This window comes from Ambystoma mexicanum, chromosome 2p (genome assembly GCF_040938575.1).
Source record: "Ambystoma mexicanum isolate Mex_15411 chromosome 2p, UKY_AmexF1_1, whole genome shotgun sequence".
NCBI classification, from domain to species: domain Eukaryota; kingdom Metazoa; phylum Chordata; class Amphibia; order Caudata; family Ambystomatidae; genus Ambystoma; species Ambystoma mexicanum.
The window spans coordinates 1,470,479,885-1,470,499,835 of NC_090923.1; the positions used below are offsets into that span (position 1 = coordinate 1,470,479,885).

At 46.0% G+C, this 19,951-nt stretch overlaps 1 protein-coding gene across 5 annotated transcripts in view; it reads left to right on the forward strand.

Moving 5' to 3' along the window:
- The window catches only part of MSS51 (MSS51 mitochondrial translational activator), a 383,411-nt gene that overhangs the window by 95,818 nt on the left and 267,642 nt on the right, over positions 1–19,951 (forward strand). Inside the window, exon 1 of one of the 5 annotated variants that reach the window (XM_069646073.1) lies at positions 16,045–16,137. The exons of the other annotated variants lie outside the window; for them this stretch is intronic. The gene's annotated coding sequence lies outside the window, so the exon portion shown is untranslated. Of the gene's footprint in view, positions 1–16,044; positions 16,138–19,951 lie in introns of those variants that run through there. 5 annotated transcript variants of the gene reach the window in all.

Sequence of the window (19,951 nt, forward strand, 5' to 3'; positions counted from 1 at the left end):
TCAATGTACAATGAGAGATATTAAAAAAAAATGTTGATCCAATGAAGAAAAAAAAAAATACGTCATGTTGAATAAAAAAGTGGTCCATTGCCAATGTCTATAAGAAAAACATAATCCAAATTAAAGAAAACCATTGATCCATGGGAACATTGAAAAAGAAAGTATGTACAAGTCTGCAACTATATACAATGGAAGTCCAAATGGTCCATGATCCACAAACAAAAGGAAACCTACAAAAAAGTCCTATGAAGAAAAAACTATATACACGAAGTGCAGCAATGTCCATGAACTCCAAAATGAAAGAAAAAACAAAGGAAACCTAACACTAATGAACTATGTACAATGGCGGCAGCAAGTCCAACATCTCACTCGTTGATGTTCGGGGCCAGTGCATCATCGAACTCCATGTCGATGTCCCGGAGGCGGGCCTCTTCCCTGGCCTCGAGGTCTCACAGGGATGTAGTCATGGCCTGTTCCAACTCCCTGTGAGTTGCCTCGAGGCACTCAGCCCGCCTCAATGCCCTGCGCATGGAGTTCTCCGCCCTGACCATAGTGAGCCGTGCCTCCTCGGCCCACCGCCGCTCTGGATCTATCCGCTGGCCCAACCGCTGCCACACGGAAGACACTCCCAATCCAGGGTCCTCCTGCCCTCCGGCCGATGCCTGCCCCTCTGACGTTGATGGCCCCGAGCCATGATGCCTCCTGCACTGACGCGACTGCCTCTGCCACCACAACGGCATCCGGGATGATAGAATCCACTGGCACCGTCGTGCACGTGCCCTGCCCGATGATGCCGGTACATCCTCCATCCGCTGGGGTCCAGTTGGTGGGGTGTCCACCCCTACTGGACCTCTGACTCCCGGCTGTGGCAGGAATGGGATCTCCACCAGGCTGGCTGCGTTGGTTGGGGCAGATCCACAGGGGGCCCTGGTGCCATCTGGGCCGGAAGACGGTATGGAGAACGACTGGCGTATGGTGTGCACAGATTAAGAGAGGGCTGCAAGACTGGCCGACACATTGAGGAAACCCCCGACCATGGACCCTCCCAACTGGGCCACGTTGTCACACAGCTCTTCGTGATGACTTGCGTGGCCCACCCGGGAAGTACGCACGTCATCATGAAGTTCACGTGTGCGCAACGCGACACCAATCAGGACGGTGCTGGTGCATGGTGATGCAGTCACAGTGTCAGGGACAGAGACATGCACAGGCACCTCCACGGTGACCCCTGCTGTCTCCTGCCCCTGCCCCTGGACTGCACCAGTGGTTACACCCCACCAGGCCCCATGTGCAGCTTTGTAGCGGCCTCCTCTTCCTCTATACCCACCACCAACCTGGATGGCTCCGCACCGTCTTCTGCCGTTGCAAGTCCCTGTGGGGGCTCATCTGCCCCTTCCGCTGCAGCCATAGTGCCAGACGCGGCACCAGTCCCCTCGCTCCCGGATGATGCTATTTCCTGGGAGGATGACTGGGCCTTGCGTCGCCGGCCGGTGGAGGCATCCCTGCCGTTTCCTCCACAGTGCCATCTCCGCCCTCTACTTCACTCGCTGCTGTGTAAAGGGAGACATTGAACACAAGCATCTGGGTACTGAACTATAGTGCCCTAGACACAAAGCAATGGCACATGAGTGGCACTGTCAAACGTCACTTCCATCATGTCCCTCCACAACACATGGGTCAGTGCAGGTAACACACATGCAGGAACAGGCATGGCACATGCAACATACATTGGCATCCATGTCCAAGGCACCGTAGTTGCATCCAATGGTGGGCTGATTCTCACATGCACCATGGGACATGCTGGTCATATGCACACACATCACTGGAGGGTCATACATTTGGCCCGGTATACCTCCAGACACAGTGGATACAGGGATGACTAGGCTGTATCAGTGAATCAACAGATCGTCACGGACATGTGTCATGGATCCAGGGCACACACACTACTCAGTCACACGGACATTTACATCATGCATGTCCATAACAACAGCACACATCTCTCACACCCCAAACATGTCAAATTACAGACACATGCATGCATACATGTCTGCATTCCGCATGCTGCTCCGCATGATGATTGTAACACATGCTCCATCCATGTGGGTCACACCTGACTGGACTCACATGTGGCACCATCATGTCCCTGCACACACACATCCAAACATGACCCATTTCACACATGCAGCCAAGTAGCTAACTACCAGTACACTGCAACAGGCCCTTTTTTAAATGTGAGTGCATGGCCACTTACCGCTCGACTCCAGACGGGCCTGCATCCTGAGGATCTGGTGGTGAAGCACTGGGCGATTGCGCTCCAGGACCCTCATCTGCTGGGTGGTAAACTGGCCCCGGTGCCCCACTGCATCCACTGCTTCCAAGAGGCACCGGGCCTTCTTGATGGTCCTGGACTTGTAGTCCTCCCAGCGCTTCTGGACGTGTTTGATGTCGCGGGGTGCCATCCCCTCCGTGTTAATGACACCCGCTATGTCCTTCCAGATCCTCTTCCGTCCTTCCTTGTCGACGCAGGATGGTGTGAAGAGGGCATCATAATGGCCCAGAACTTGCCCCACCAGGATACCAACTTCCTTTTCACTGAAGCTGGTAGCCCTCTGCCTCTCTGGCTGGGGGTTGCCGCTGGTGCCGGAAGGTGTTGTGTCAGACATGGCAACCCCCGAGGCAGGTGTGGGTGGGCAACTGGGTCCTGGGGCTGGGCTGTGGAGTGATGGTACTTCAGTCGGGAGTCTTCTGTTCCAGCAGGGGTGGTCACTGCAACTGGACCCCTGCAGATGGCAGATGTGCAGGCACCAAATGGCATGGCACGGTGGCAGCAGGCAGGCAGGCAGCAGCAGATGGCTCGTGGGAGGCTGCTCAGGCCTCTGGGGGCCAGTAATTCGGCCTTCTGGGCAGGAGCGTGGTCTTCCGTGTGTTGTCGCGTGGCCAGCTTGATACGGAGTGATTTGGCACGTGAAAAAACAGCACGTCAGCGTGTAATTCAGGGAAAGGCCCTTAGCGCATAAGCGCATCTGTGATGTAAAACGTGCGGGCATTTCCCTCGCCACAGGTTGAAGTTCCCACGTGGGTTTCCATCGCTCTGTATGTGCTCTTCGTGGGATGCGGTACGTGTATTCCGAGGGTGCGCGTGAACTTTTCCATGCGTTTTGGCCGGTGCAAGCGAGCAAGTTATGTGTTTCCGAGGGGTGCGCAGGGAGTTTTACACGCAGTTTTGCTGGCGTGAGCGGGGTACGTGTATTCCAAGGGGTGTGCGTGGACTTTTACATGTGTTTTCGTTAGTGCGGGCGGGATACGTGTATTCCGAGGGGTGCGCGTGGACTTTTCCACACGTTTTCGATAGCGTGACAGGGGTACGTGTATTCCGAGGGGTGTGCGTGGACTTTTAGACGCATTTTCGCTAGTGCGGGCGGGATACGTGCATTCTGAGGGGTGTGGGTGGACTTTTACACGTGTTTTCGATAGCGCGAGAGGGGTATGTGTATTCCGAGCGGTGCGCATGGACTTGTACATGCGTTTTTGCTAGCCCAAGAGGGGTATGTGTATTCCGAGGTGTGCGCGTGGACTTTTACATGTGTTTTCGCTAGTGCGGGCGTGATACGTGTATTCCGAGGGGTGCGTGTGGACTTTTACACGCATTTTCGATAGCGCGAGCGGGGTACGTGTATTCCGAGGGGGTGCGTGGGGAGTTCTCCACGTGTTTTCGATAGCACGAGAGGGGTACATGTATTCCGAGGGGTGCGGATGGACTTTTACACGCGTTTTCGTGCTTGGGGGGGGGGGGCTGTATGCTGGTCCCCTGGCCTTTGCGCCATGTAGGGGATTTGTGCAATGTTTTTGGCGCATGGGGCGGGATTGGGGGTGTTACTGGTGCTGCTGCAGGGTCGCTGTGCCGCTCTGCGCCACGGCTGGTCATGGATGTTGAAATCCATGAATACGCTGTGCGTTGAAATGGGTTTTGGCGCACGCGGCTGGCGCAGACTGCCGTAACACGCACTCTGGGCGCCAGCCGCATGCGCCACATGTGCGCCGAATTCTATGAATTACCCCCTTAATGTTTTAACTTGTTTTTTATGTAGGTCATTTAGGAGTTATGTGTACATTATTATTAAACTGTTTTCGAACATTGAATAATGTGTTTTTTTACTGGCGCGCTCTTATCGAAGTTGTTATTGCTTAGATTGATTTAGAATGAACAAGCTCATGTGGTTAGAAGTAGTTTGTTAATTGCTTTACGGGGGGTGGGCATCTCTGCTCTGGCAGTAAAGTGTGAGGTAACATATCTAAACTGAAAGTCTACCCAGTATCCCCCAACACAAAAATGGTTAAACGGTCTGCTCAGTACACAAAAATGCTTGATGAGGCAAAAATGAACTATTGAGTCGCCTGATAGTGCGAACGACACAATATCCAAGGTAGCCAAGAAAAGGCCAGCACGAAATCTAAACTCTGTAGTTAACCAGTTTAAAGAGCATTTAGAAATTGGTCCAGCAGACTGCAAGGAGCGAGCCAGTCGATTGAATGATGTAAGGCATGTATTATTAGAAGGAGAATTAATAATGAATGAAGACTTTAATCCCTGTGCTAACAGAGGTAAGGGTAAAGTTACCCTCTCCGCCCTCATCAATGTGGGGAAAGCTCTGGTTAGTTATGAGGTACCAAATACCCCAGCACAAAGTGGGGGCAAATGCAACAAGGTATCAGTAGAAATTGTTGGAAATGGTCACTATCTGGGAAAGAAAGGGTTTAAGCCTGGCCCCTAGGTAGAGGGTGGAGAAGCAGGAGATTCCCAGTCTCCAACCTATCCACCAGAGGTCATTACCAACAGGTTTGATCTCCTGCTACTGGATGTCAAAGTAGGGGACAGCGACAAGGAAGGGGGAGTTGATTATTCAGGAGAAGGGGAGCAGAGGAGAGGATAGGGATCACGGTTGCACATACACAACAATGCAGGATTATTGATGCTTTTATTGGCAACAATCCCATGGGTAGGTGTCTAGAAATTGAATACATGCCATTGAGGGCTTCTAATGGCTGTGGTAGATCTCTAAGGGCCACAGTGGTGCCCCACAAGCCCAATCATTTGGTATATTTGCTTGGAAGGGCTATTAAACAGGAGATTCACTGATTAATAAAATCCTACATTGGTTCAGAACTAATAGGGGTTGTTGCTCAATTATAAGGAATGATATATTTAATTGGTCACATCATCCATGTAATAACAAACAGAATAGGGATTAAATAATAGTAGAATTGAGAGAGAAAAAGCCTTGTTGGGGGACTGTTGGTCATGGAACAGCGATCTCTCGCCCCGTAGAGACTGGAAATAGCTATCAGTTTCAACCCACAGGATAATAAGGATGATAACCAGGTAACTAAGGCAAGCAACAAGGGGACTACAAGCAAGAAAAAATCACATGGGTGGTATAGCTACAGGGGGACTGAGGACTACAGGAATGATAGAACCTTGCCTAAATTCCCCCATGCTAAAAGGACCCCTGCAATAGTTGGGATTGTGATCTTGAATAGTACACCCCAGAGAAGTTTACATTTCACATCATTTACATCTGTAGTAGAAGCCGCAGTAGAGGCTAAGGCCAAAGGAGCATCTATTGAGGCTGTTCTGGGGTCCATACAGGCCTGTGTGTGATATGATCTGCACCACGACTCACGTACGGTTGCCCCTGGAATAGATTTGATAGAACCCGATAAGCTTGTGGAGCATATTATTTCCTGGAATATTGCAGATCTGAGTAGGAACCTAAGTGACAAGTATTAGATGCAGTACATAAGAAGCCAGGAGATCATATTCCTACAGGAGACATGGGCCATTGGTACCCTTCATCTACGAGGCTATGTGACCTAAGCCATTCTGGCAGTTAATAGCAAACGGGGAGACCCAGCGGGGGTATCCTAGTATAGATTAAGTCCTCTACAGGTATAATGGTTAAACAAATAGATAATGCCAGGAACAATTTGCTAGTGCTTCAACTCGTAATGGAGGATGGCTCTGAGGCATTATTATTTAATGTTTATAACAGTGACATTCCTGGAGAGTCGCTATGGTTGTTTGATCTTTTAAAGGATAAGGTTAATCTCTAGCAATCCACATAAACCCAAGATACTTATAGGGGCCGATTTCAATCTCCAATTTGAGCCTTTAATAATGACAGAGGGTTTATGTACTGAGGAGGACAGAATATGGCGAGTGGAGGAGTTAAGTGCTGCAAGACCAAGAAAAGTATTAAAAAATGCAGTGGAGGTGGCAGGCATAACTGTGGCATTAAGCCTTTGGGCTTGCAATGGAAGGTTCCCAGGAGATACTCCCACCAAAATCACTGTTGCTAGTGGATCACAGGTGTTCTGTTTTGATTATATCTGGTCAACTTAGAGTCTTGGGAACTGGTGAGAGACTTTTCAGTGAGAGGACTAAGAGCGATAACCAGCCTTTGATTATGTATGTAGCGAGCACATTGAAAGGGTCTCCACAAGAGAGTATAGGATGACCCAACACAGTTATAACCGCAGTTATCCACTCTAGACCAGTGTTGAAATGGGCAAAATTTAACAAGGAGGAGATCTTACCACACATTTACTGTAGTATTCTTCCGGTATGGGAAGTTTTTTTCTACATGGATGAGGGCGCAAATAATGGTATTTTTTCTGCATATCTCACATTAATGGAGGGGCTGAGATCATTCTTTACAATCTATTTGAATTCTAATAACAATCATACATTAAACACAAATCCCTGGTTTGATAGCGATTGCAGAAAAGACAAAGGACGAAGTAATCTGCAGAGCCAAACAAGTTATGTTGAGGGGATTTGAGGATCTACGGGAGGTGCAGGTGCGTTACAAGAAATTGTTACGAGATAGGAAAAATGTAGGGAAAACCTGGGATTCCTTATTGAAGGCAATGACAGAGATTCAAGGAATTTCTTATTGAATCAAGATAATGGGAATGGGGAACACCGATGATCAGCACAATACAAGATAACATCCCTGCAGCAACCTTGCATGCACATTCAAGAAATGATACAGTGAAACAAGGGTTATTCCTAACTCAGGCAGTGCAGTTCCTGTAGCCACTAGAGGGGGGAACCCCGCATTAAGAGGTAGCTAGGGTGTTACTATTTCAGCCAGAAAGCTGACAAAGCACCTGGTTCTGATAAAATACCAATGTTACTTTATGAATCAGAACCTGCAATTTGGGTGTCTTATTTAACCAGGCTTGAGCTAATGGCCCTTGGAAACGTGCATCTGTTACTAGATGGGATTACACCAGAATAATTCTGAATCCAAATAACAAGACAAACTCAAGAAGATGGCAAGTTGCTGTTTTATTAGCAATTATCTAAAACAGGGAGGTTATGATATGATATGATAGGTTATTTATAACGCACTTAATACCCAGAGGTTTCTAAGCGCGACCCGGTGATCGAACCTGTATTGCTCCATGTCGTCTTGCTTCCAAGGCAAACACGTTGCCCCAAGCTATCCTCTCGGTTTAAACGAACTTCAATGGATGAACGCTCATTTACTCAGTGATTTCCACATGAAATACAATTATATACTCCTTTGTGCGTCAGAATGACATAATGCTATGTGGCAATAGTGAAAAACATATCAAGGGTTGGGCTTGGTTAAGGGACACATCTAGATATACAATCATATAGGAGCTAGGTTTGTTATTGGCTGTCAGATATCAGGTGGATAATTTATGACTACCTCTTTACACGTGTCATTTAAGAAAAATCAGTTACACAGTGCTTCATTGATTTCTCAAGCTATAAAGTCCTTCATTATATGAACTAATCAATTGGTTTGGCATTCTTGTGCCATGTCTGGAACAATCGGTTCAATTAGCAGCACAAAAGCCAAGACCCAGGTGCAAGTCGATAGGACATGAAGCTGCTCTACCACCCAATTAGCCCAACATCTCTCATCACCCATGCCTTCTGCCATGAAAGTCCATTTGTACTTGGCCTTGCAGAGCATTCTTTCCCTCTGAATACAACAGGAGTGAGGGCACTCGCTATTGTGTCTGGGACTCCAAGTTCAAGCCCTATTTTTAGCCTCGACTCACGTGACAAGAGACCACGATTCTGTTCATTCTGCAAGCCTTTAAATGTTTTAATGAATTTAGGAATTGTCATCCTCTGTGTTCTTTCTTGCACTTTAACGTAAGAGGATTCATCCTCTGCACACATGCTCCTCTTCAGCGTAGATAGCTGACCTCAACTTCTCAGTTCTTGACTTCAGGCCAGACAGCCTCTCAATGCAGATCCAACAACCTGCTATTCTACTGCGACACAGCCTTTCATTTTCTCTTCATTATTCTTTGGCTTGCTTATTTCATGATACCAATGTTCAGTTGCTGTACAATGGCGGCTCTGCCTGCATTCTATTCACTACTTGTAGCAAGTCTATACGATGACTTGATCTACCTTGCGTTTCAGCGTATGTACATTCATTAAGCTTCCGATTTCTGCAGCATTTTTACTGTGTAATCTTCTTTTACACATTTAAGGTTTACTTGATTCTTTACTTTGTCATTTCTCCTCTAGTATTCATACATTGTCTTCATTCAGTATTTCAGGACTTTGTGCACACTTTCTTATGACGTCGCCAGTCCATTTTCTTAGCTCTTTCTCATATTCCTTCAGGAATCTCATCCTGCAGGCTGTCATCAACTCATGGGTACATTCGATATGGTTGTCTTAATGGATATCATCTTCCAAATACTCGCTGCAGTATTGGTACAATAGCTGGTGTTAGACAGGGCACGGTCTTGTGTCTCCAATACAGGGGGGTAGTATCTCCTGCAGATGTATACGTCTGCTCCTCTACAGGCTTTTCAATGCAGCCTTGTCGTTAAACACTGTCCTCTCGTCATGCACAAAAGTAGAAATTGTTCTGCTATATAAGAAAAGTTGTAGGGAAGATCCCGGAAATTACCGCTCAATTTCTTTGTTGGAAGCAGGGGGTAAGGTTTTTGCTAAAGCACTGTTTGTCATTTGGAAACCTGGGTAGAGGACTTGAATAAAATCCATCACCTGCAAGCAGGGTTCCAAACCGGCAGCAGTGCTATTGGACAGAGTTTGAGACTGAAACTGCTCTGTGCCAAATATGTGTCGCTGAGGAACATGAATTTATATGCAATTTTCATTGATGTCGAAACAGCTTTTAACCGGGTCCCAACGGCCAGGCTATGGAGTGTCTTTGTTAGAATGGACATCCCACCAGCCTTGCTATGGGCTATTCAAACCCTCTATACAGACAGATAAGCTGTGTACAGATGTCAGTATTTCTGAAAAGGTTCCAATCCAGATGGGGGTGCGGCAGGGGTGCGTATTGGCACCAAAACCTTTTTTCTTTTCATTAATGCTATAATAGCTACATTAGTGAACTTGCAATGTGACACATCAATTCTGGCAGGGTAAAGATGTCCTATTTGAATGTTCGCAGATAATGCAGCGCATATCTGCCTAACACCAATGGGCACAAAACGCCAACTGAAGACACATTTTGAAGAATTTTGCACAATAAAATGGGCTAGCGATTAATGTACAGAAAACCAAGGTTCTTGTTTTCAAGAAAAGCAGGAACAAAAAGAACAGTAAGATTGAGCTGATGTTGAATAAGGAGGCCATCGAACAGGCGAAAGAATATAAATATTTAGGACTAAGATTTACAGATAACTGCAACTGGTCAGCTCAAACAACTAAAGCTGAAGCACTCCTTGCCAGGTGTAGCAGCGCTATCGCCAGATTTTCTCGTGAACATGGAAACAGGCTTTTAAAGTATCTCTTGAAGCATACAGTTTCCAGGCAAGACAGGCTGCATTGTATGGTGTGGAGTGTGGGGAGGATTTAATTGTAGTCATCTGGCAATAACAGAGAATACATGTATTAAGAACACTTTAGGCCTACTGTTAGGCAGAATCCTGTGCAGTTCGCTTATGGAGCACTACAGGAGATTAAGACTACAGGTGAGAGCAATAAATCCCCTTTGGTATCAGTCTGTACCACAAAGATTTAGTTGGTAGCTGTGGCTGAGCAGTCAGACTTATCTCAAGAGGGAGATGAGCAGTATTCAGGGTTTACACAATAGGCCTACAGTACTATGGCACAATGAAACACTGACCAAAGCTTTGTATTAAAAAGTAGATATATATTTATTTTATACGCTTCTAATAAAACACATGTATCACAGTCATCAAGTAAGTTCAATAAGTCAGAGGAAAAATATACACACTCCCTAGTCTAATTGTAGATCAAGTGAACCAGAGTGAAAACTGAGCAAAACGGCACAGTGAAAACCACACACAAGGGATACTATCAATTTCTCAGAAGGGAGGGAAAGCACAAGTTATATAGAAATAGCTTCTTACACACCCTAGCAACACTTCCCATAAGTTTGTGAACCAGATTAAGCAAGACAGTGCGTCAGTATAGGCAATACTTAAATGAAAACTGAGCAAAATGGCATTTCATAAGGTTTAGAAAGGGGAAGAAAAGGGTAGTTATAAGAAGTAGGTGCACCAACACAGTTCTAGTTGAGAATCAATCTAAAGAAGGCAGTTCTAACAAATGTAGCCATAGTCAGTAGGCCTGTGCCAGAGTCAGTGGTACAGGGCAAGGGCCCAGGAGCAAAATGTTTTTGTAGCTGCAGTCAAGTTTTCGGTTAACGATTTTGAAAAGGTGGATGCAAAAGTTGAAAGACAATGTTAAGAGAGAGGGGCGGCCAACCCAACAAGTAGGTAAAGGATTTAAAACACCTTTAGTGCTACCGTGAAGAAAGGGCGGCCTGGCAGAACAATGTACCATTAAAATGAAGAAGTGGGTCCTGCGGTGGCGGTTGTTTCTGGTCGTTCCTGCAGTTCGGGTGATCCAGTAGAGGACGAGAGGCTCTCCTCGTGGAGGAAGGTTCGAGTTACTGCACTACCCAGGGAGGAAACTAGCCGCGGTGCTGCCCGATGAATAAAAGGTACGCTCCTTCAAATCGCGGTCCGGGTGGACTGGTGCCTGGCTATCCGGCTTCCGAGTACAGGGTACAGGAGAATCGACCAAGGCAGGTCCGGGAAGGTGATTGGCAAACTGGTTGGCCTCAACAGCTCAAGGGAAGAAGGCTCTTGCAGATGAAGATCTTCTCTCGTCATGTGGAGAAAAGTGGTGAGATGCTGCAGCAGGGCTTCACCGGTGGTTCAGTCGTTGCAGATGTCTTTGGCTTCTCACCTCTTCGGCTTCTTAGTTCCAGTGGCAACATCTTGCTCTTCCAGTCCTCAGGACCCTGCTTTTATGCAAAAAGATCCCCATTCGTACAGCCTAGCTGTCACTCACACAGTGGAGTGGTCATCTTGGCGGGAGTGTCCAGGGGTCCTACTCCCCCTCCCACACAATGGACCCACCCCAGACTCATTGCCGCCGAAAGGAGGGCTTCTCGGCAGAAGCCCACCAAAAGGACGAACAAAGGATCCCCAACCTGGGTTAGGAGTTTAGAGAAAGACACGAGAAAGAGTTATATTAAAGTTCTGGCAAATAAAACCTACCGGAGTCAAGTTAATATTAAAATGCACCTGCAGTATGTTAGAGCCTGTCAGAAAAATCCCATTGGAAAATATTTGAGGTTGAATATTTATGGTAGTAACCACTGCCACCAGCCAGAAACTTTTGGGAGAGGGACTGTACGGTACCCTCTCGAAAATAAACATAAGGGAAAAACTATTAACCCTTTCCAGTACCTCCATAGTAAGATGGTTTGTACTGGTTTAGTTCATAAAAATTGACTAGTAAAGTCAATTGGGACTTTACATGCCCTGGGAGACAGTAGTCAGTCCTAGGGTATGAAGTCTATGTTTGGGGGTCGCTACGACACCCCTGTGTCACTGCACTGAAAGTGCTGTGTAACACATGTGAATAAAGATGGTTCCTATGGGGTTGAGAAAATCCCATAGACATTAAACACAAAAATAGCCTAGAACACACATAGCAAAAATGCCTAAGAGTGGGAAAGAGAGTCTCACTCTTAGCAGGATAAAAGAAACAAACCCTTCAAATCCAGCAAAGCTGCTGGGGGACTCTATAGTTAAGGGAAATTAGCCATAGAATGAGAATTCTCCCTAACACCTACCAACTAACGCTCCAAATCTTCCTGTCTTTTTGGAGACTAATATGCAGAGAATACATTCTTTATGTAAATTAAAACCAGTATTCCATTGAATCAGGGTATGATCCACACCTTGTTTGGTGAAGTGTAGGCTGGCAGTTGCAAACATACTATCCCAGGAGGGTGGCCATTCCCTACACTGGTTTGCGCATATAAAAGCATTGCTGAATAACTGAATAACCTGAGTAAATTGAGAATGCTGGAGTTAACAATACTGTATAGACCACAGTACTAATTATATTATCAAAATTGATCTTCTGTGTAAAACTGAACGTGGTATATGGGAAGCAGTGTTAGGTATTGCAAACCTCAGAATGGTACTGGGAGATCCAACAATCTTTAGGCTATGAGGAGTATCTAGACAAAGGGGCTCATTACGGGTTTGCTATTAACCCGCTGTGATTCCGGCAGATTACCAGAAAAACAACCTTGCTGTCACTGGCTCCCGATATCCCGGTATGACCCTGATATTACGGGTGCTGGCAAAGGTGGTAAGTTCCCATTCCATGAAGTCCTATAGGACACCATGGAATGGGTTTGCTGCAGTCACTGGCACAGGCACTACCGGTGCCAGTGATTGTGGCAATTGTTTGCCAGTGGGGGCCTGGAAGGTGAGGCCTGCCGGTAGTTCACTGTCCCTACTGTCAAACTCGGAGTGTGTCGTTCTTGTAAAAATTCCAGAACCCATAATACCAGCTTTTTCCCCGGCATTTTTACCAGACCAGCACACTCGTAATGAGCCCCATAGTCGGCCCCAAGTTAACAAGGGCTTTGTATACGAAACTAAGTATGGGTATATTACTGCTGGCTGCCTCATCTCACAGATGGAATGATGAAGTGTTCCTTTTGTAGAGACAGGATTGAAGACATTGGGCCTCATTACGAGTTTGGAGGTAGCCATGCAATTTTTACCGGCATGGCTGCCCCCAAACTCGGGTCTGGGTCCAGGTCCCGAAAAATGGGAATTACCAGGCCATTTCGACCGTTGCGGGCCGTTAATTCCCATTCACGGGACCCAGACCCGGTACGTCCCCATTCCCATTTGAGCCCCCATAGGTCTCAATGGGAATGGTAAGGATGCTAACAACGGTCCTGTTAATAACGGGCCGTTGCTACCATCCTGTTCTGCTAGCGGGTGCTGCTCTGCATGTCTGGTCTAACCAGGCGTACAGAGCGGCCCCGCGAGCAGAACTCGTGATGTGGCAGTAGAGTGATAACGGCACCGGCAGCACTAGCAGCATCGTTATCATTCTACCGCCAGGGTCGTAATGAGGACCATTGTGCATTTTTTACTTATCTGCCCTTGCTACTGGGAGATACTGAAGACATTTATGAAGCCCTTATTCCTGGTAAGAGCAGTTGGATCTACTTCACAAGCCACCGTTTTATGCTGCACATCAAATGACCACCTAGCAGTGCACTTTGTGGCAAACTACATCAATTGGGTGTGGAGGAGAAGACTGTGCATAATCTCTAATGCGCAGGTGATCACTGCTTGAGTACCTGCATTCTTTTACTGCATGCAAGGGGTTCTGAATAATGTACACAATTTATACCTGCGTAATGCACTTTATTTAATGTATTATAGGTGCGCCGTGATTTTTAGATTATTTGTTATTTTTAATGAAAATATTTGTATCTTGATAAGTATCATGAATGTTGATTGGACCTTTTAAATCACAAATGGCTTGTTTTTAATATAATGATACATTGCATATCAAGCACTGAGTTTGTATTGTTTCTTGGCCTGCATCATTTTAACATAAAATGTTTGTAATATTGGATGATTTTATGGTCTGAAGAGCTGAAATAAAGCTGTTTTTGACTTCGACAGGAACTGTGGACTGGTGGTGCAACATTCCACAGTTTTACAGTGAGTTAAAACATGTCGATCAGTGGAAGCCAAAGTCATTTAAAAAGAGAAATTCTGAGAAAACCCACAGCATTTTTATGTAGTCAGAGGGAGATCAGCTTGCCCAACTGAATTCCCAGACAATTATGCTATTTAACATGAACATTGAAACCCTTCTAAAGATATTGCACTAATAGGAAAGACCCTGCACCAAGGAGACTAGCAATGTGAAGTGGAATTAGGTGTTATTTATTATCCTTTCAGAAACTTTGTGCACTTCAAATTGAAAACACAGCTTCCCTAAACCCAAGCCTACAGATTCTTAATGCAGCCCACCGTGCTTTGTATTTCCCTTACATGCATGCCTTGGAAACCAACAGTACCATATACAAATATGAGAATACTACATAAATGCAGACATGTTATTTGAATATTTTAATTACATATGTTTGAAGATGATTTCCTTTAGCATCAATATTTATCAATGGCGTAATAGAGATTCCAATTAATATTTATATGAAAACATACACTTATATCAACACATGTCGTTGATGTTGGAGAAAATAAAATACAGTGAAGGATCTGTAGAAAGAAATTCAAGAGTACATCAAACTGCCTATTGTTGATGGAAATCTTTAAAATGCACACTGGCGGACAAGTGGCCAGATTGTTATTATATTGTTACTGAGAAAAAGGAGGAAGTTTGATTTCCTGTCTGCAGACTCACTGCCTGTAAATTGTATAACAATGTTGGTGACTTCCCCAGCATAAAGTTAAGGGGCCACCTTTGGTTTGATGTACTGTTTTAATAAAACAGAATATTAAGCCCAATACAGTGGGTTCTTTCCTCAGAATTCTGGGTTGGTACTGTGTAATAGGGGATGTTAGATCGGGGGAGTGAGTAGGATAATGGGTCTGGGATGAAGTGCGTTGTGGTAGTTGGTTAGGAGAGTGGGTGATCAGAAGGTAGGGAAAGGCAAACGGATAGGAAGAAGATGCAAGGGAGGATATTGCTAGGTGAGAGTGCAGAAGCATAAGCAATGAATTGGTAGGTGGATCAGATGAGCAAGTGAGTAAACTGATAGACATTGTTCTTGTCACACTGCTGAACAGCATGTACCCTTAATTAGACACAGATGATTTCGGCCTCACAGGAATTTCTAGACCCATCTATACAGCACACAAGCCACACCTCTTTTCACTGCCTCATTCCAGAACCTTTAAATATCTTGCCAGTACTTTTCATCCATGTCCACTCCATTTTCTTACCCAGATACTATCTCTTCATTGCCCCATCCAGAACAATGTATACCTTTTCCATGCCCATTCTAAACTGGCTTTTAGTAACCGGTTTACAGGTGCCGTCTCCATAGTCTTTATCCATACGTAATTGGCATAGCCCCCATCCTGACTCCTTCTAGTAACCCTGAGAAAGATGCCCTCTTCTCAGTCCCATCCAGCAACCTTCTCATTGACTCATTCCAAACCTTCTCTTTATTGCAAGTTCCAGTCCCCCTTTATTACCATCTCCTACAGCATGTGGTAATGCATGGATCTACCCCATCTCTAGCCGAAGGCCACATGAGGCTCCTCTCAGAACACTAATCTGGAAGAAATCGCCTCATCCCAGCAACACCAGGGACAATATCAGCAAGACCAGCCATAGATAGACAAGGTGATGTAACAAGAGCGTGTGTCATCCGTTCTGGTTTTTGGGTTCACTTTGTGTTTGGAACTTCACTACCAGCAGCCATCTTGGATTGGTGACATCACTTCTGTGGCCATCTCGGATTGTGACATCACTTCCTGCGGCCATCTTGGATCAACCCCATCTCCAGCCGAAGGCCACAAGAGGCTCCTCTGAGAACACCAATCAAGAAGAAATCGCCTCATCCCAGCAACACCAGGGACAATATCAGAGACCAACCACTGATGGACTAGGCGATCAAGTGACAAGAGCGTGTTATGTCTTCTGAATTTCCTAGGGGCGTCGAGCCAGGGGCGGCCCAGTTAAGGGCGGAACAGTCAAGGGTGAAGACCAGCCTCTTCGCCTCTTCGCCTCTTCGCCTATGAGCTTTTGCTTTTGCCTTTCTCCATGTTGCACCTGTAAGTACCCAAAGTTTCCTAATTACTGTACTATCTCTCCACACTGTGCTACCAGCCTATAATACATTCACTGCTGCTACTCCTGCTACTCTTCCTACTCACCTCTCCCTGCACTTTCTCTAATCATGCTACAACTCCCTCCTTTCCTATTCTATCCCTATTATAGAATTCACAATTCGAAATGCCCACTACTCTATTTCTCTTCCACCTTCTTCCAACAAACAAAGCCAACAAGCTAACCATACCTCCTCTAACACCCATCCACCTTGGAATGTTCAGTCTGTATGCAACTAAACTTCCTTTATCACTGACTATTTTCACTCAAGCTCTCCTCTCCAAGGCCTTCTTGCTATCACTGAAACCTGGATTTCTAAATCTGACGCTGCCCTACACAACTCCAAACTATCTTTCATTCACTCTCCTTGACTAAATGGCAAAGGTGGCGGCGTCAGACACCTACTCTCTTCACACATCCATGCCTCACAAATCTCCAATGCCATGTCCTCTTGAACCTCTTTTGAATTTACCATCTCTACTATTGTTCTGCCTCACTCGGTTCACCTCATCCCCATCTATGGCCCTCCTGGTGCCAATGGACCATTCATTGATAATCTTTGATTCCCTTTCCACTAAACATCACCTAATTCCCTTAGTTGACTTTAACCTTCCCTCTCCAACCACCTCTCAGAAATCTGAACTTCAGTATTTTCTTTGTGACCATCATGCGCTCACTCTATCCATGAACTACCTACGGACATAGGGGTAACTCTTTGGATCTCTGATTCAACTCCACCTCTCTCTCAGCCACTAATACCACTGTCACACCATTCATATCTGATCACTCAATTGTTTCCACCACCATCTCCTTTCCACCCTCTGACCTTTCCTCACCACTTGCTTCACCTATTACTAAAATGAAAGGTAAACCTTCTACCATTGCACCATTTCCCTCTCGCCTATAGTTCTTACTCTCCTCCTTCACACCCAATACCTCTTCCACCAACACTGCCTTCTCCAACTTTCAATCCCTACTATACGACTCATCCTCCTCTCATTTCCCACTGCTTACTTTCACCCCTAAATCTCAGCATCCTTAACCATGGGTCACCCCATTCATCTGCACTCTCTGCACAGACATGTGTCGGCTGATGCACAAATGTAAGCATACCCACTCGCATGAGGACTGGCAACTCTACCTCTTTGCGCTGAACTCTCTCAAGTTCACTCTTGATAGAGCGAAAAGGGAAATCTACCTAACCCTCATTGACTCTCACTTCAACCATCCGTGCTGGCTACACGGCACCCTAAACTCACTCCTCACCCCTCCCAAGTCTATGACTATCAAGTCCACTCTCACAGCTAATGACCAAGCGGAAAACTTCACTGCTAAGATTTCCAAAATTAGAAACTCTCTCCTGACCTTCCTCGCACTCCCTCTTCCTTCATTTTATACTCTGCTTACTCTATCATCATACTCTGCCTCTATCTCCCATTTTAGTCACACTAATACTGACAAATTACTATCTACGGATGAAGGCTGACCCCTCTTGTGCCCCATCAGACCTCTTGCTCCTCAGCTAGTCAGGCCTATTGCCCCTTTAGTGGCCTCTCACCTCATTGAACTCTTCAACCTGTCCATCGACTTGCCTTGCTTTCCCTTTGTTTTCAAAACAGCCTCAGTCATCCCTCTCCTAAAATAGCAAGGGGGTGAACCCACCTACCGGCTAATGTTCATCCTGTAGCTCTCCATCTGCACTACTCTAAAGTGCTTGAAATATCTTAGACATCCACAATATTCGAGACCCCTCACAAGCAGGTTTCCGCTCCTGTTACTCCACAGAAACGGTTCTCATTAATGTGTTCAACTTCATCGCCTCTGCTAAGCACTATAACCTATACTCTATCCTAATTCTCCTTGACCTGTTGATCACTCTGATCTCCTTAATGTTCTCTTTCTTCTTGGGAATCACGATCAATCCTGCGCCTGGATTGAATCCTACTTTGCACCTCGCCAATCCTCTATCTCCTGAAGCAACAGCACCTCTCAACTCACTCCTATAACTTTCATCTCCAAAACTGGAACAGCAGCTCACCCCAACCTCCTAAATATCAGGTAAAGCAGGCACCTCCTTCCTTTCAACACTGCCAAGCATCTCTTAACCACTCTTCTCTTCTCTAAACTGGACTACTGTGCCAGCCTACTCTTTGTTCTGACCAACTATACTTTTTGTCCTCTCGACATGATCATTAACTTCTCTACCAGGACTCTCTTTGAACTCCCTCACTTCACACCTACATCCTCGTATAGTCACCTGGCTGGTGATGCAAAGCGGACAGATTGAAATTTCTTCTCCTGGTTCACAAACCTATCCATAGTGAGGCACTGCTGTATCTATCCTCCTCTATCCAACTCTACAAGCCTTCTTGTAATCTCCACTCTGTTTCCTCGACTACCCTTGTGGCTTCTCGCCCTCCCTGTGCTTCCTATCGCTTCTGCTCTTTTTCCACTAGCATGGAATTATCTTCCCCCGGACATACGAAAAGCAGTCCACATGAATTTATTCAAAACCAAATTAAAAGCCTACCTCCTCGCCTCTGAGTTACCCTCTTCACCTACCTCTCATCTGACTGCAGGCTAAAGATTTTTGCCTCACCTCTTACCAGCCTCTGGCCCTCACTTGCACTGCCTCCACTCTAGCATTTCACCCATCATGGTCACAACCCAGCTGGCTGTACTGCCTACCTGCACTTAAAAATGTCCAATGTTGGTTGTCCTTAATCTATGTATGTCCACTTATGTATTGTCCCCGGTGACTCTTCCATTTACTCCCCTTGACAAACTGGTTAGAATGCCCCTCAAACTCACCCAATTGTTAGAAGCTCACTATTTCTGATCAAATCTGATGTCATATCTATTGGAAGTTGTTTTGCGATCAAAAGAGCATTGTTCCTGCTGTGTACAATACAATAAATGTGTATTGCATTCCATTATCACCCTTTCTAGACCCTTGATCCATGCCCACTTTAGATACTCCTCTTCATTGGTCCTCCAGACAATTGCCCTCATTACGAGTCTGGTGGTAACCGGCCAGTGCTATCAGCGGGTTACCAGCAGACTCGCCTTACCGTTACAGGCACCAGATTTCCCAGTGTTACGGGGGTATTACGGGTGCCAGCAACAGCGGTAAATTCCCATAGTACTCCATGGAATGGGTTTGCCCCTATCACTGGCATCAGCAGTAATGGTGCTGGTGACACGGGCAAATCTTTGCTGATAGGGGCCTGAACTCCCGGCAGGTCAGGCCTGCCGGTAGTTCACTGCCCTTACCAGCAAACTCAGAGTCTGCTGGTCTGGGAAAAATGCTGGATCTGGTATTACTTGCCGTATCACTGTCATTTTTCCTGGACCGGCATACTCCTGATGAGGGCTTCATTGCCCCCTTCTAAGCCACACTTAGTTACCTTTTTTAGAGTCCCACTTCATTGCTCCATTCCAGATAACTTCTAGGCAGCTCCTGCCAGATCCACTTTTCTCAGCTCAATACAACTACTTCTTTCCACACCACCGTTGTTCCCTCTCCAGGCGCCTGCTTCTTAGCCTACTTCCAGGTCCCTACTAAAGTCCCCCATCCACGCTGCTTCTTTGCCCCCTCAGAACCCCTTCCTTCTCCAGGCTATCATTTCATTGGTACTTCCAAACCTCCTTTGCACTTTCCCTCACCAAATCCACTCTTGATAGACTCATCATGTCTACTTTATTGTAGCCACATTTCAGGATCCTTTGCTGAAGACATCATCCAGAGCCTAAGATGGC